The sequence below is a fragment of the Zosterops lateralis genome, assembly GCF_965231275.1.
Source record: "Zosterops lateralis genome assembly, chromosome: 24".
NCBI lineage: Eukaryota > Metazoa > Chordata > Aves > Passeriformes > Zosteropidae > Zosterops > Zosterops lateralis.
Window position 1 is genome coordinate 3,675,626 of NC_139784.1, and position 16,784 is coordinate 3,692,409.

Here is a 16,784-nt window from a genome sequence, read left to right on the forward strand (position 1 = left end):
TGTTCATGTTGCAGAGCAGATCTGGGACACTTTGCAGGGTAGGAAGGCTGAGGTGAAGGAAGTTTGCAGGTGTGGCTGGGCTGTACACTGCCCTCAGCAGGACAGGCTGTTGATCCCATCCCGCTGGAGGGAGGGAAAAAACCCAGGAAAGGTTGGTGCCTGCTGTGTTTAGATATTTTTTTTTACCTTTTTTCCTCTTGCACTTTTGGCTTTGCCATCAAATCAGTACCACGTCTGTATTTAAAACTGCTCTGGGTTTGGAACTCAGAAGCTTTTCTCCATGCAGCTGCGTGGGTGAAATGGGAGAAACCTGAGCTCTGCTGTGTTTGATGCAGTAGCCGAGCTCCAGCTGGAGGAGGAATGTGGTGGACACGGGGCTGGGACCCCCTTTCCTCTCATCCTGCTCAGGCCACTTCACCATCCCTGGGTTTTCAAAGCTACACGAGGGACATTGAATCCTTTCCTTCTCTCTAAGCTGTTCATTGCTTAACTGGTTTCTAAAGCAAGGGAGAGGAATTTACTCCTTTGGGGCAACAAAGTGATAGGAAAGATGTGTTAATGTGTTTACAAACACCTCGATGGGTGAGAGGTGGGTGTTAACGCCTCTGAGATGGGTGTTGGTGTCTCTATCCACTTTCTTTGTTACAGAGCCCAGTTTAACTCTGACCCAGGCAAGGGTGAGCACAAGGCTGATTTTCTGAACTTTGGGGTAAAATGCCAGGTTCAAAGGGGGATATGGGGCAGGAGGTTTGGGAAGGCTGCACCTCCCTGGTACCTCAGCAAGGGGAAAAGAAAGAGAGAAACGTGTGCCCGGGGGTTTGGGATAAAGGGAAACCCCGAGAGGGAAAACCCCTTTGGCCTGTGCCCTGATGGACTCTCTCCCTTTATTCGAACACTGCTGCAGGACTGCTCTGTCTCCTTTATGCCCACAGGCTTTTCATAGCCTGATTTTTGTGTACAAAAGCACATCCTGAGCTAATGACAGCAAACCTTGGACAGGGCAAGGCTGCCTTTGTCTAGGGACCATCGTTACAGCAATGTCTCCTTCCCTCCGAGGTGAGAATCCCTCTCATCTGATCCTCACCAGGACGTTTTTCCTGCTGCCTGCCTGGGCCATGCCCTTTTCTATTGTCCTTCTCCAAGCCTTCAGCCTTGCAGAGTAACAATCACAGCTGTAGTACCGGGCAGGCTCTTCAGAAATATTTCTCCTGGATCTTCTCTGAGTTCTGGAGCAGCCCAAAGCTCCCAAGATGTTCTGGGGTTTTGTTTCTGCCTTTTCACCAGCACAAATGAGTTAAAGTATTGCCATGGGGCTGTCTTGCCCTACCAGACACTGAACCAGCTGTGGGAACAGGGAGGCAAAAGTCATCCACAACTTTTTTCTAATATATGTTAATTAGGCATAACTTTATCTTGCATTCCTGTGAGCTGTGATGATGTGGAGGTCAGCAGGCTGTTCCCAGTTCAGACTGTCCTTTACATTTTGCTGCTGAGCATTGGCAGAGTTCACTTGGGTTCCAGTTGTGTTGTTGAGATAAATTTGTAATTGATTTTGCTTTGTTACAATTTTGAAGGCTGCAGACTGAAGCAGCAGGGAGAAGCTTGTGGACTGAATGGGGTCATTAAATAGCAAAGTAAAAAGAATTTGATAGTGAATAGCCCTTTGCCTTTGGCAATACTGAATTTTGTCACAGGATTCTAGTGCTTCTCAAGGGGAGTTTGTGACTTTTGAAAGGACAAACAGCAGGTTTTCTCCTGGAACAGGGGGGAGCACATCTGTATCTGGAATGTTTGAGCAGTGCCTCTGCTGCCTTTCTCCTTTCTCTGCCTGACACTGAACCATATTGTTGCTTCTCTTTTGCCCTCCTTGCTCAGAACTCTCAGAGTTGCAGCCCCAGCTGCTGCTGCTGGAAACACCTGCATGGCACAGTGAGGACAGATGTGCTGGAAGAATCCACATGCTGGGTTTACTCAGCCTGCAGAAGGATAAAGCAGTAGGAGGTGGGAGATAATTGAGAATCTTTAATACCTCTGCCAAATTGTGTCAGTTTTTAATACAAGCTGAATGTGCAGGATGGTGCCAGCACACTTTTCCCCACCTTGCATCCTGATTTGTGGACTCACCACACAAGGTAGGGATGGTTGTGGTGGATTGCCAGGAAACACCCTTTACATCCCTAACAGGTTATGGAGAACAGCTTCTGCTCAAAGGAGGCAGAGATGGTGCCTTAAGTTCCAGCTTTCATGTATTTCAGGTTCTGTGCTGCCCAGGGGTGCAGCTCTGAGCTCACAGTCAGTGTCACTCAGCTCTGCACAGAGCAGGGACACAAAACAAATCCTTTTCCTGATTGAGACCAAGAACAACTTTCAGGCCCAAAAGCACAAACAAGGGTGGCTGGAGGGAGGAACAAGAAGGATGAGACCTCACAGCCTGCGGCTGGAATTGGACAATTAAACCCCAATATGCAAATGGACCAAAACTTATAAAAATGTAACACCTCGTGACTGGTCAGTCATTTTGTGACCATTTTGGGTCCACCTTGGGTGTGGCCCTGCTCAGGCCCTGTCCTGCCCAAGGTGGATCCTGGAGGCCTTTCAATAAATATCTCCTTTATGCTCTGGCGCTGTCCAGTCTCTGTTTCAGATCAGCCTTCCCAAGGCATCAGAGAGGGACTTGGTCTCTCTGCTGTAATGGAGAGATTTTTAGCACATCTTCTTGTCATTGTGCATTGTAAATGAGCTGCTGTGAGGCTTGTTCTAAAAGAACATTAAAGTGGCAAATCCATTTATCACGTAGGAGGCAAAGGAAGGGATCAGCAATTGGGATTCCCACAGCAGGCTCTCCTCCCTGCTCAGGGATTGGGTGCAGAAGCTCTGTGCTCCACTGTCACACTTCACAGGCCTTTATGGTTTGGAAAGGGACCTTAGAGCAAAAGTGCATCTTTAATTTATTGAAACTCCAACTCTCCTACCTCCTTCCCCTTAGAGGAGCTCCTTGCTCATGGGAGGGATGGCACAATTTGGGTGTGGGCTTAGTATCGCACAGAACTTCCAGCAGGGAAAGCTGAGTTCCAGCAGGGCTGCACTCTTGTGTGGTTGGGGTCTTTCTCTGCCCAGCCCCACAGTGGAGCACAGATTCATGAGACTTCCCTGATTTACAGAGTGCCTGAGCCATTTCTGTCCTGGCACTCTATAAATCCCAAGGAACAGGGTGCAGGCAGGTGAGTTGTGCTGGCACTACCTGGATTGTAAGGGTCAGCCACACAGCAATCCCAGTAAACCCCAGTAAATCCCAGTAAATGGTGGGTATTAAAACACTTTGCAGGTGGGATTGATCACTCTCTCCTGGCTGAGGTTGGGTATTGCTGTCCCTGCTTTAGGAGTTCTGTTGTTTCTGTGGGATTGCTTGTATCTTGGGTCTGGTGTCAGTTTTATTTGCTGATGTTATGAATAAAACACTTGTGCAAAATCTATAACCCTCTATCCCTCTGGGTAGGAAATGCCCATGACCTCACTGGCTCACAGGTGTGATCTGAGGCCAAGTGGTGAAGCTGCCACCCAGCCCCTTCCAAGCCTCAGCTTAGACTGGAAAAGCATCAATTCTTGTTTGTTTTTAATGCAAAGAGCAGTTCTGCACCTTGTTCTGCTACAGAGCAAAGGCATTCCAAACCCATCAGGCTCTGAGCCTTTAGTGTTGAGAATGCTGGTAAGATTTGGAAGGCAACAGGTACTTACTTATCTTCACAGGCACCTGAGGAAGGGCACGCTCCACAGCCTGTGGCTTATTCATCTGTCAAGTGCTGCTGTAATATCTAATTAAAAAAAAAAAAAAAAAAAAAAAAAAAAAAAAAAAAAAAAAGCTTTTGGGAGGTGAGTTACTGGAAAGTTCTGATTTCCAGCAGAACACAAAGTCTTTTTCCCTAAAGCAGGATGTGACACAATCTTACCTTCAGATCAGCAGCCAGGCTCTCTCTTCCTCCTTGCTCAGTGCCATCCCTGGTAAATCCTGCAGCACTCAGCCTTTGGGGAGGTTAAGGCCTGAGTAGAATTCAAGGCAGTTATCTATCTTGGCATGGGCTCTGCATGTCAGGGTGACATCCTTATGCCTTAACCCAGCTGCAGAGGAACAATTTCAGTACTGAAGTGGTCAGAAGTCAAAAGATTGCAGAAGAAGCTCTTGATAGTTTTTTTGGGTTTTTTAATGACTTAAAAGTCTGATTATTGCAACCTTTGGTCTTACTGGATTCTTTTCTCTTCCCCGTGTCAGTACCTAATTCTTGGGTGAAAAGCCCTAAAGAAAGTCTGTGCTCATTTGGATCAAGCTGTGCAGATAAACAGTTCTTTCCTTCTGCTCCCTGTGGGGATGGTACCCTAGAGTGTGAGAGCTTCCCTGCAGCTCCTGAGTCGTGCTACTGGTCAACAAAAAATTGTGTAGATGCTCAGGTAATTCTGCCTCTCTGGAGAAGAGAGCTCTCTCAGCTCCCTGTCTGTGCTTTCATCTGACAGGTGCAGCCACTGCACTCACCTGTCCTGGGTTGCAATGCAAGATGTAACCAGCAGTTTGTATTCTATTGGCAGCTGTTGGAACAGGCTGGGGAGGTGTTTTCTTTATTTCTTCCAGGACTCATCCTTCCTCCAAGGGATCTCTGCTGTCCATGGGCCATCCAGGCTCACTGCAGGGCTGATACAATTCCATCATCCCATGGGGGAGGAGCCCAGCATTCCTACCTGGATAAACCCTGGGATCTGGGACACCAGCACAGCCTGTTTGCACTGGATTCCCCAGGGGAAGACTGGACCCAGCTCACCAGGATCATCTTCTACAGGATCATCTCTGCTCCATCAGAACCACATCTGGCACTGCAGGAGGAGTTGACTGGGCTGCTCCCAACACCCTGACCAACAGGGGGTCAGGCTGTATTCTGACTTTGTCAGTGTTTTCTTTTTTTTCTTGTTTGCTTTTTTGTACTACTACATTTTTATTTTTAATATTCCTACTAAAGAACTGTTATTCCTATTCCCATATCTTTGCCTGAAAGCCCCTTAATTTCAGAATTATAATAATTTGGAGGAAGGGGGTTTACATTCTCCATTCCAAGGGAAGTTCCAGCTTTCCCTGGCAGACACCTGTCTTTCCAAACCAAGATGGGCTCATTTATAGCCCATTCTGTCAGGTCACAATCCAGCAGCCTGGATCAGCCAATGAAACCTGAGATGTGCCCGAGCAACCTCCAAATTCCCTTCCCTGTGAACCAGAAAATCCAGAAATGCAAACGAATGCTGCTTCATTAGCAAAGCATTTCCATGTGTGTCCCTTGCAGGTGTGTGCAGTGCCCTCAGCTGTGCCCACAGGTCCCTGCCAGGGGTTTCCAGGCTGCCTGCTGAGAACACACCAGGCTCCCAATATCAGAGCATAGCCCTGCCCTGAGGAGGACTGACTGTCACTGAACCCACAGCAAAGGCAAACTGTGGGGAGTCTGTGTCAGGCTGGAGAGTCTGAGGTGTCAGAAAACCTTCACAAGGCAGAGATAGAAAAGCTACCAGCATGTGGCTCTGTCCTGCTGGGGAACACTGCTAAAATCTCATGGGGAAGCCACATAAGAGCCTTTCAGCTCCAGCTGTGCACAGCTCTGTGCCCAGAGCAGGGCTCCAGCAGCCTGAGCTGGGCTGGGGCTGCCAGCCCTGCCAGCCCCAGGAGCCCTTTGCTGGAAAGGTGCAGAAAAGGAAGGAATCCCAAAGTTGAGAATGAGCCTCTCTTGAAGCTGGCAGAGCTGTTGCCAAGATCTTTTTCAAGCACTTACCAGGCAAGATTTGCCAAAGGGCAGACTGGTGCAAAGGGAATGCAGGGAATCAGGGCAGCTATTTATACTCCTGTAGGGATGCTGGGTCAGCCATTTCCCATGAGCTCTTAATTCCTTTGTTCATTTTTCCCTATTCATAAGAAACTCTCCAGAAACTTTCTTAGGAGGTGTGTGGAGTTTTTCCTCCCCTGCTTGCTCTCTCACATATTTCTCATTCCTGGCTTGAAAGACTTTGATTTACTGAGGTTTTATTACAGCTTAGGAAATCTCGTGCAGAAAAATCATCAGTACTGCTGAGAGAAACACCTCAAGCCACTTCAGGATTAAAAAAACACAGATCAAAAGTTTAGAGGAAGAGGAAGCCTCACCAGGAGCCAAGTACTGACAGACTGTCATCGTGGCTGAAACTGAGTGTGGGTGAGGAAAAACATTAAAGAATTTTCTACAGTCTGTTTCTCACCTGGTGATTGTGGTTATTTGTCAAGGCAGGGAAGCAGAGCCTTTCCTTGGCCTGTGGGGCTGTGACACACAGAACTTTAGAGGCTGATTGTGGAAAAGCTGCCTTCCTGCTGCTGCTTTGGGAAACTAAGTTTCTGTAGCTCATGCACCCAATCCCACTGCCCTTTAGGATGCCCTTTTTCCTTGCCAGACTTTTTCTCTGGATTAGCAAATGAAAAAAACCTATTTTCCCTTGTTGCAGGGAGAAAACTCAGTGCCATTCCCTGTAAGGGGTGCAGGCTGTTCAGTGACCATGCAGAGAGTCCTGCACCCCTTCCTTGAGAACAGCCAAGCACAGAAGTATTAACTTTAACTTTTAAATTATAAATTGAAGTTTCTGTGTGTCCAGTGAATTTAAGGGAGATTTGTGTGGTGAGTCTTGCAGCTAATATTTCTCTTGAGAGTTGCAGGGAAGGGGGAAAGGAGCCTGAATTGTGTCAACCCTTAGCCAAGCAACCAGCCGTGCATCTGTGCAAGTGTGTGCTGGCAATACTAATCAAAGCACTGCTGGCAGAGCCCTGCACGGGGAGCTCAGGGTGATGGGAGCAGCTCATTAATTTGCTGATCACTATGCAGCTCTCTGAAAACCACTGACCCCTTCTTAATCCTAATTTGACTCTAACACCCAGACTACAGGGGTTGTAGTTTCCCCTGCCCTGCTCCCATAGCAAGTAAAATGCTGTTGGAAAGGAGAGCCGAGGAGCTGGGAATGTGATTGAGTGTGGGGAAAACACAGACTTACCCTGACCTGTGGGGCATTTCTTTAACTCTCCACAGTTACAGAGGATTATAACAAAGCAGCCCAAGCCTGTACTGCTCCTCTGACCCAGAGGTCACTACTGCAGGCTGCAGTGGAGGACTGCTGTGGCCAAGGTGCTCCAAGCCCAGTCCTGCTGACTTCCACTGGGTGACACTTTGCCTGGAAAGGGCCCCCAGGGTGACCTGCAGAGGGCTGGAGGCTGCTCTGCCAACTGCCCACAGCCAGAGTGTCCATGAACATCACAGCTACAGGCAGCAGGTGTTGTAATGAGTCAGCCAAGACTCCACTTTCTTCATGCAGAACAAGCTGAATCTTTCTTGTACAGGACACATTTTAGAGGATTATCAGAAGACACTGTCAGATCTTGTTGGTTGATAATACACTTACACTTACTGCTTGACAAGACTTGACAATACACTTGTCCTTAGGTCATTGGTCAGTACATGGTATTTTGCATATCTATCACACTTCTGTATTTTTAGTTAGTTTATGTATTTTTTCTATTGATTCTCGTGGGACAGATCCCTTGTTATTACAGGTGCACTTGTTTTTCACCCAAGAATAGTTTATTGTGCTAACAAACTCTCATTTCTAGGACTGTTTCATGTGGGAACTTGCAAACTGCACTTAGAAGTGACAAGCTGGCTTTGACAATCTAGCAGGGCAAGGCCTGATTTCATAAAGCCTTTCTTTTATAACATCCTTTACCTCTCTGCAAAAAGCGGGAATGATGTTTCAGGCTCAATTACAATTTCAAACCATCATGCTGGGTTTGTTCCACGACCTTGATATTAACAAGCACAGTCAAAAAGAAGGAGGAAATTTTATCTGTGTCTTGCACGTGACTGTCCTTCCTACCCATGGCCTTTGTGCCTCCCCTTCCTACCTCTCTGTGAGGATAAATCAAGGGCCAAGAATATATTCATACAATGCAGGCAAGAGCAAGAGACTCAGGGAGGAGATTCTGTTCATGGAGCCTCTCCAAGCCAGGGCCTGGCATGAAGTCATCTGCCAGAAAAAAAAAAAAAACATGTTTAATTACCTGCATTAATATTCAGGTCCTGAAGTCCTCAGCATTTGTATTTATTTGCCTGTAGAAATGAAACAAGCTTTGCAGAGCATGGCTGCTGACAGCAGGTTCCCCCGAGGCTCTTTCTGAGTGGAGCATTTGCCATTCTGCATACATACATACATTTCAATTGATTACAATGGCTTGATTGATTAAATGAAATAAGGTGATTAATTGACAGCTGTAGAAATCAGCTGGGGTCAGACTAAACACATGGAAAAGACAGGTGGTTCACTTCCAGTTCAGCTTCAGCTTGGATCAGTGGTTCTTTGTCATTTCTTACACTGCGGGTCTGAGCATTTGATTAGAGCAGGGCACTGATGTGACAGAGGAAAGAATTTTATGGCAGAGGCAGACCCTGGTGACTGAAAAACAAAGCAGGGCCATTACCAGGTGCCCCAGAGTCTCCCCTGTGCCTCTGCCCTCACATCCACACTGAACTGGGCAGCTCTGCCCGACGTTTTCTATTTCTCATGACTATGGAAACTCAAAGGTCAGAGCTGGGAACAACACTGGGTCTGCTACTGCTTCTCCTCATCCACATGGATATGGAAACTGCAGCCCCACCCTGCAGCACCAACACTGTTCCCACTCACCAAAACCATCTCCTACCACGTTTCCTGCTCCCCACAGCACTTCCCAGAGTTCTGATTCTGCCATCCACTGAACCTCAAACAGGTGAAACTGGTCCTGTGCTCAGCATCCCCCATGGCTGTGAGTGGCAGCTACCCTGGAATCTCTGTATTTGCCATGTTCCACAAGAAAGCATCCCTGGCCTGGAAATCCCTTCCCTGGCTGCCCAGGGATGCAGACAGGGGGAAGTGCCCTGCACTGGAGAAAACCCTGAAAAGAATTGTCTGAGTGGGAACCTCGACCTATCTTTGCCTGCAGAGCTTTCGTGCTGTTCTTTCTTTCCAGAAGAGAAATTGACATTTTTAATATAAATATCAAATTACTGGTGGCTGATTAGAGACCTTAAAGCCAGAATTAAGTCCTAGGTGGAAAGGGAAAAGCCCACCTTGAGAAGCTGCATGGAACAAACATTTACTACCAGCCACGAACTGAGAGGATGTGGATAGGGGAATAGGGCAGATGGAAACAGGCATGGAAAACACCTCTGGAGTGGTTTGAAGGATAAATTCATGGCTCTGCAATGGTCAGCAGCACTGATGCTCTCAGGACAGAGCTGCCTGTTTTGTAGCTGGAAGCACTCTGTGTTTCCCAGTCCTTGGAGTTCCTGCAGCCCTCTGCTCTCAGCTGGTTCCAGCTGCTCAGAGGTGCCAGAGCTGTTCCTCCTGCCACCCTTGCAGTTAATGCTGACTTGTGCTTCATGGGAACACATCCTGGCTTAACAGTGGCCACAAACTATCACTCAGCTGCCCATCAGTAAGACTACAAAGTCCTAGAATTTTAGTTTCCTTAAGATCCACTTGGCAACACCAGGAACTGAAGGAGGTTCCTCATGTAGACATTTAATGAGCTAAACCACTTCTGACAGGAATTACACAGCATCTCACACTGATATTCCTTCTTCAAAGACCACAGTCAAATCTGTAACTGGAGCTGCTCAGGGAGCCCAGATGAGCTGGATGCATAAACAGACCTGCCTCCAGTTTTATTTTCTCGCATCTCCACCAAGGCACGCTATCAATGTGGTTTACACTTGAAAATTGCTAAAAATGCTGTTCTGCCATGAAGTGAAGAGCAACAAATCACAGGCAAATAATCCTGAGTCTTTAGTCTGTGGCTTTTTGCTGTTTGACTGCTCCTGCAGGTTCTTTGAGAATCAACAATAATTAATATCCACCTCTGGATGTGTGGTGTGTTTTCAGCAGAGTCCTCTGCACAGCAACATCCTCTTGCCACAGTGTCATTACAAAATTATGTTATGAAGATTTTTTTCAGAAGTTTCAAATAATTTTTAGGTGTGTATTGTTGAAATTACTAAGTACTGTGATTTTTATCCCAAGTGACAGTAGGCACGATAAAACCCTTCTTTTATTTTTTTTTCCCATTCCCAAGGGAAAACAAAATAAAGACAGGACACAAGTCAAAGATTTTGAGTTCTGCTTGGAATTTCTGGTACATGTGACAAACTTCTTTTTATGAGGATATTTAATTGTTCTGTGAACAAATTTTCAGTTTGTTAATTTATGGATTGTCTTGGACATAACAGAATCCCAGTAACCCAAATCAAAGCTGAAGCTGTGACCTCTGAAGGTCACAGTTGGTAAGAAACCTGGCACAGGCATCATTCTGAGAGGGCTGAGACCCTGGGCTCCTGGTAATGGACTCAGCGGTCCTGGTAGTGGACTTGGGGGTCCTGGTAATGGACCTTTCATCACTAATAAATCATCACAGTGCCATAGTGGAAGCCACACCAGGAACATTTGATTTTCCAAGGCTCACACATACTCAGTGGTGTTGCCTGACTATGATTCTGTGATTTTACTCTTTTCTGTGCCCACCTCAAGTTACTGCCAATAACTAAACTACTCCTGAGCTTTCAGGCACAGAGCTGCACTGAGTTTGTGCTCAGGAAGTTTTGGGAAGGAGCAAGAACAGGCTCCTGGCAGTGTCAGTCCAGACTGTCCTGAGGCTGCCAGGGACTCACTCCCGGTGCTGGTGCAAAGGAGATGCTGAACTCAGGGAGAATTAACAAACTGTTTATTAAAGAATAGACAGTCTGTGGACTGAGAAGGTGAAAGATCAACCTGACAGGTGCTGCTGAGCTTAGCAGAGACCAGGCCTTGCCAAGGGCTGCTGTCTTTGCATCCCTGTGCTATAGAGAGTGAGTGGCACAACAAGGCAGCCATCCAGCAACACCCTCTGGCAGCTGGGGGCTGCCTGGGAAAACGATTTCCACATCCTTTTTGCCCTTCTGTTCCTCATCACAGGCTGACTGACACTAATGGAAAATATCCATTGATCCACATGGGCTGTCACTGATGGCCCACAGGCTCGAGGGGCTCTCCATCCCCTCCTCTCCACAGGTATCTGCCTTGTGGAATAATTTTCTTGTGCTGGCTTGAGAAATACCAATGAAACACAAACTGGGAGACTGACAGGGAGGAGATGTCATGGCTCAGCTGTTTTCTGCTTGTGTGAGGAAGGCTGAACATGCCTGCTGGGTGTGCAGGTTTGCATCAGTGCCACTCTGGAGTTTCACTGAGGTCTATTTGTCTTTGAATGAGGATGGAAACCCTGCTAGAAATGATGTGTTTATTTGTGCACTGTGGATGTAGAGGCCATTAAAGCTTTGCACACATCCAATTCAAAAAGTCCAGAGAAAAGTAGTATTTCCGGTTTGGGAACAACATTTCATTCCTGTAAGCACACAACAAAGGGAGATGTGTTTTCTTGGCAGGAAAAGAGAATGGTTTGTTTTATGTTTGCTGTGCTGACCATCTGAGTTCAGGTAGAAAATCAGGACCTCAGGAGAGCTGTTCTGAGCACTCAGCCTGGTCCAAGCTCTGGTGTAATGGAGAGAGCTGGATATTGATCCTGGAGAGAACATCCCTGCCCCTGTGCCAGCACCTTCCCTGGCCACACAGGTGACCGGTGGGTGGTTGGCTCTGGTCTTGTGGGGTTTTTATCTTCTTTTCTTCTGTTAGAGATGGGATTAAATGCTTTGGAGATGCAGTTCATATTTGGACTCAGATGTTTAATTCTTATCCATGTTACAGTCTCACAAGATGTGATTTCTAGCTAACAAAGTGAAAAATGGCTCTGTCTCTAACTCTTTCCAAGGTCTTTTAAGCACAAATTGTCCAATTGTGAAATGACACCTGAATTATTTTTACTTTTAACCCAATAACCGACTACTCATGGTCCACAATGTGGACTTTTCCACCCAATTACAAGAAACCACCCAAACCCATGGAGAAGAAGAAGAAAAATAAGTACTCAGCTTATGCCCTAAATCCTCTGTCTTGCTTTATATATATTACTATATTCTAAAGCCTTAATGTCTAAGTTTTCCGCCCTGTGATATCACACACTTCTATCCAAACTCCACACCCATAATCCCAGTACTATCACTCAATTCCACAGCCTCAGGTCAAATGCAGTGTTTTCTTGAGGGTCAGTGCCTGTCAGCACAGAAAGCCTGAAATTCTCAATGCCCAGGGTTCCAGCACAGTCTCCTTGGGGTCTCATCTGCTCTGGGTTCTGGGGTTCCTCTTACATTTATCTGTGCTGGGATCACTTTCAAAAGTGCTTCTGTTAGCAACTGTAAACACAGATTGATCATCTTGGAAAAGGCTCTGCCTGAATGTGTGCAATGCAAACATTTACTAAATAGAACAGATCCTACAGCCACCTCAAAACTGTCCAGGTATTGTAATAATTGCAACAATAAAATCAAACTGACAGTAGTGCCTTGTATTGGGTTTGCTTGGCCTCGTGTTTTGGGAGCAGGGGGGGCACAGAGGCGGCTGCTGTGAGAAGCTGCTGGAAGCTTCCATCACATCCAGCAAGGCCAATCCCTGGTGGCTCCAAAGATGGAGATGCTGCTGGCCAAGGCTGGGCCAGTTAGAAAGAGGTGGTAGCACTTCTGTGAAAACAGATTTTAGAAGAAATCAGAACAAAAGTTGTTGTACAGTTTTGTGACCAGAGAAGGGCAGGAGTGAGAACATGTGAGGAGAACACCCTGCAGACACCAAGGTCAGTGGAGAAGGAGGGGCAGGAGGTGCTGCAGGTGCCAGAGCTGAGATTCCTGTGCAGGCTGTGATGAGAGCATGGTGAAGCAGCTGTGCCCCTGCAGGCCATGGGGCTCCACAGGGATGCAGAGATCCACCCAGAGCCCATGGGGAGGTGGCCATGCTGGAACAGGTGGACGCCTGGAGTAGGCTGTGATGCAGTGGGAGACCCAGTGGAGAGAGGAGGCCCTGCTGCCAGGCTGGAGCAGCCTGTCCCTGGAGGACTGCACCTGTGGGAGAGTGACCACAGCAGTTTTGGGAGGACTCTCTGCCCATGGGATGGACTCAGGTTGCAGCAGGTCATAGAGAGCTGCTGTTTGTGAGATGAACTCACAGCAGAGAAGTTCCTGGAGAACTCTCCGCCACGGGAGGAGCCCCAGGGTGCAGCAGGGTAACAATTTCTCCCCTGAGAGCAAGAGAAGCCTCAGGTGATGAACTGACCACAACCTCTATTCCCTGTCTCCTTGAGCTGCTGGGATAGAAGGAAGGGGTGGGGGGAAGATGTTCTTAAGGGCTTCTCTTACTTCTCATTATCCTGGTCTGTTTTTGTTAGCAATAAAATCACTTTATATCTCTAAATTGAGCTTGTTATGCCCTTGGTGGGATTTAGTGAGCAATCTCCCCTGGTCCTTATCTCAATTTATGAACCCTTTGTAGTATTTTCTCTCCTCTGTCCAGCTGCTGAGGGAAGGGAGGGAGTGGCTTTCATGGGTGCCTGGCTTTCTGTCCCTGGTCATGCACAGCATGCATGTACCCAGAGGTGCAGAGGCACCTGCCATTACTAAAAAATACATCATTAAAATACTCAATGGAGTTTGGAAATCACAAGGTCAAATCAGAACAAAAATTGTGAGGCTGATGGTTTTGGAGCAAGTGATCTCATTTCATTCCTGGAAGGGTAGAAGTCTAAACAGTCTGGCAGTGGATATAAATATTACAAAATATACTGAAAAAATATGCATTCTAATACTGGAAGAATAGCTTAAATGCCTAAAATGCCTAAAAACTTCAAATCTGCAATAAAGAACTACATGGGTGAAGTCAGAGAGATTACTTATATTTGGTTACATAAGTATCAGTGTGTATATATATATATATATTTATATGTATATATACACGTGTATCAAACATTGAGTTCTAAAGCCCTGTTACTGCAGTTGCAGAAGAAATGATCTCTTAGCTACGTTTGATTTCTTTCTATTTGATCACCCATTCTCCTTCCTTTTCCCTTGGGTGCCCTGATTGTTAATCTTACAGGTCATGGAGCTTTATTAAAATAACACACCGAGAAGACATCATTAATTATTGTTAAAGGCTTTATATATTTCTTTTCAATAATTTAAACCCATTATGGTCAAAGCTATTACATTAAACACCAGACCAGTTAGTACAGATGGGATTGCTGACAGGGAATCGTCACAGTAATGTTATCCTGACTTGGAAGGTGTCCATTAATTAACACTTAAAGCCCATGTTGGAGTTATAAGAGGTTTTTCTTACCATCTCACATATAGTGATTATCTCTCATTAACAACCTACTGAAAGGACTATTGAATGGTTGGTGACCCAGTGCTGTGGCCTTACAGACCTTGCATGAGCCCTGGGCTGGGTCAGATCACTCAGCCCCTGCCCTGCCTTGCTTTTCCCAGGACATTCCCTTCACTTACAGGGCATCACAGCCTGCTGCATCCACCCTCATTCCCTGCTGCATCCATCTGTCCTGAGCCCCTGCTGCATCCACCCTCATTCCTTGCTGATCCATCCCCATTCCCTGCTGATCCACCCTGAGCCCCTCTGCCCTGCCCTGGGGCTGCAGAGAGCTGGGAGAGGACTAACGAGTTGTCTCTCCTGGGAGCAGAACAATTTCTGCAGTGACCCAGAGCAGAGGGGCTGGCTGGGCTGTCCCTGGCAGGGAGCTGCTCAGTGCTCCCCGTGGATGGGGAATGCTTTCTTTGGCAGGACACCTGCACTGGCAGTGTTGCTCATTAATTTTTCTGCAGGCACTAATTACGGGCCTCAAGTCCTCCTCACTTGCTGTGTCTTTCATGTGCCAGCTCCATTTCTTCCATCTGCTTGTTTTTGTTTCTCCCTTTCCTGTGCTGACTCATCTGCCCAAGCCAGGCAGGTCCTTGGCTGTGCCTCTGGGGAGCTCTGCAGCAGCAGCAGCAGCTCCTCCATCCCCTGTCTGTGGCTCCCCGTGCCAGGACAGGCAGGCTCAGAGAGGTGCTGGCATTGAGGCAGCTGAGAGGGAGCAGGGATTGCACTCTGTGAAAGCCACAGACAGCTCTCACCAGCTCCAGCATTCTCACCTGGAACTGAGACCAGCAGCTGGTTTTGGCCATTTGAGTCGTTCTTTTGGGGAGCCTGGTTCCCTCCAGTGGTGATGCAGGAGCCCAGGGTATCCAGTCTCCCAGGCAAACTCCATCCCCAGCTGTCCATGGAGCTGCCCACTTGCAGCCAGGACAGATCCAGGCTGGATCCTCCCTCACACACAGAGGGGGTGCACTGGGTGCCTTCCCTGCAGGCACAGCAGCCCCTGAGGCTGGGCCCACGAGCCTTTTCCAGGCTGCAGAAGCCAGAATGCCACACCCCGGGATCCAGTGGGAGCCCCAAGTGACATTGTTGGGTTACCTGGTGCTTTTTAACAGGAACTCTGATACTTGGGAGTGAGGGCCATGGCCACATCCCTCACACATCTACTGCTGCTTATTTTGTTATCCCAAATTAACTGCCATTAACTTCAGCAGGTTCTTCGGAGCTGTTCATGTGCTGACAAGGGAAAAATCCCAAACTTCCATTGATTGCTTTTCTATCTACTCCTATATATGTATTTACAAAGACTCCCAAACTTCTCCCAGCAGCCTTTGGCTTGGTTTGGAGGAGAAAGGACTCAACAATGGGTTCATTTGGTTTGTTCTGTGCTTGTGGCTCTCCTTTCCTGCTTCAGACTTTTTCTCTCCTTTTTTTTGCCTTTTCTATTCTTCTTTTGATTTTGCTTCCTGTTTTGTCTTGTTTATTCCTCTGTAGAGAAGGAGAGTGAGGGAGAGGAACTCCTTTGAAAAGTCTGGTTAAATGAGCTACTGTGGGAGTCCAAACACTCTTTATAGACAAGAAAGCTGGCGGGGAAGCAAGCGCCAGAATATTAAGCTGCTTGCTGAATTGTGGCTGCAGAGAGCAGCCTTGGAGTCCTCTGAGGAGGGGCAGAGAAGGGGATGGGGACACTCATTTGCCCAGAATTCAATCCCATTCTGAAGCCACAAGCCCAAGCCTTCAAAGGAGGCTTCAAACAGTCGATGTCTGGGCTGTATACAAGTGTGACAGATGCATGCTTTGGGTTCAGCTCAGCTGTGGCAGCATTTGCATTTTGGCTTTCATCAGCTTCTCGTGGGCTGCACGTTTCTGTGTCCAAATCTACTGTGGTCATGTCTGCATCTGAGTCTGGACCTGCTCACTCTGGCAGAATGCAAAATTTTTTGGCTGATACTAATCTTTTTTTCCTCATTTTTTTGGCTGTTCTAGAAGCAGCTGGGCAAAAAATACTTTCACTCCAATATCATTATTTTCATACCACAGGCTCCAGCAGTTAGAGCAGTGCTGAGGGGGGTGCAAGGTGAGGAGAAATGACTCTTCTCTCCAGTACAGAAAATAAATTCATGAGACTAGAATAAGAAGTTTCCAAGAAAGATCCCATCCTTTTTGAGTAACCCCAACCAGAAGGTGCTTTTCTGGCACTGCAGCTTCACCTGGATGTGCATGGGAGGTGCCCATGGAAAGTAGAGGGAAGAGATGGAGAATGCAGCTGCCTCCTCATAAAGGCAATTTAGAGTTCCATGTCCTACTTCCCCTACTGTGGAGCATCTTGTGGGAGTGGGCACTGTAGATTCCCCTGACTGTAACTAACCTTGCTCATGAGTATCTGCAGATCTCAATGAACTCTCATCTGTTCTGCTTCCCCC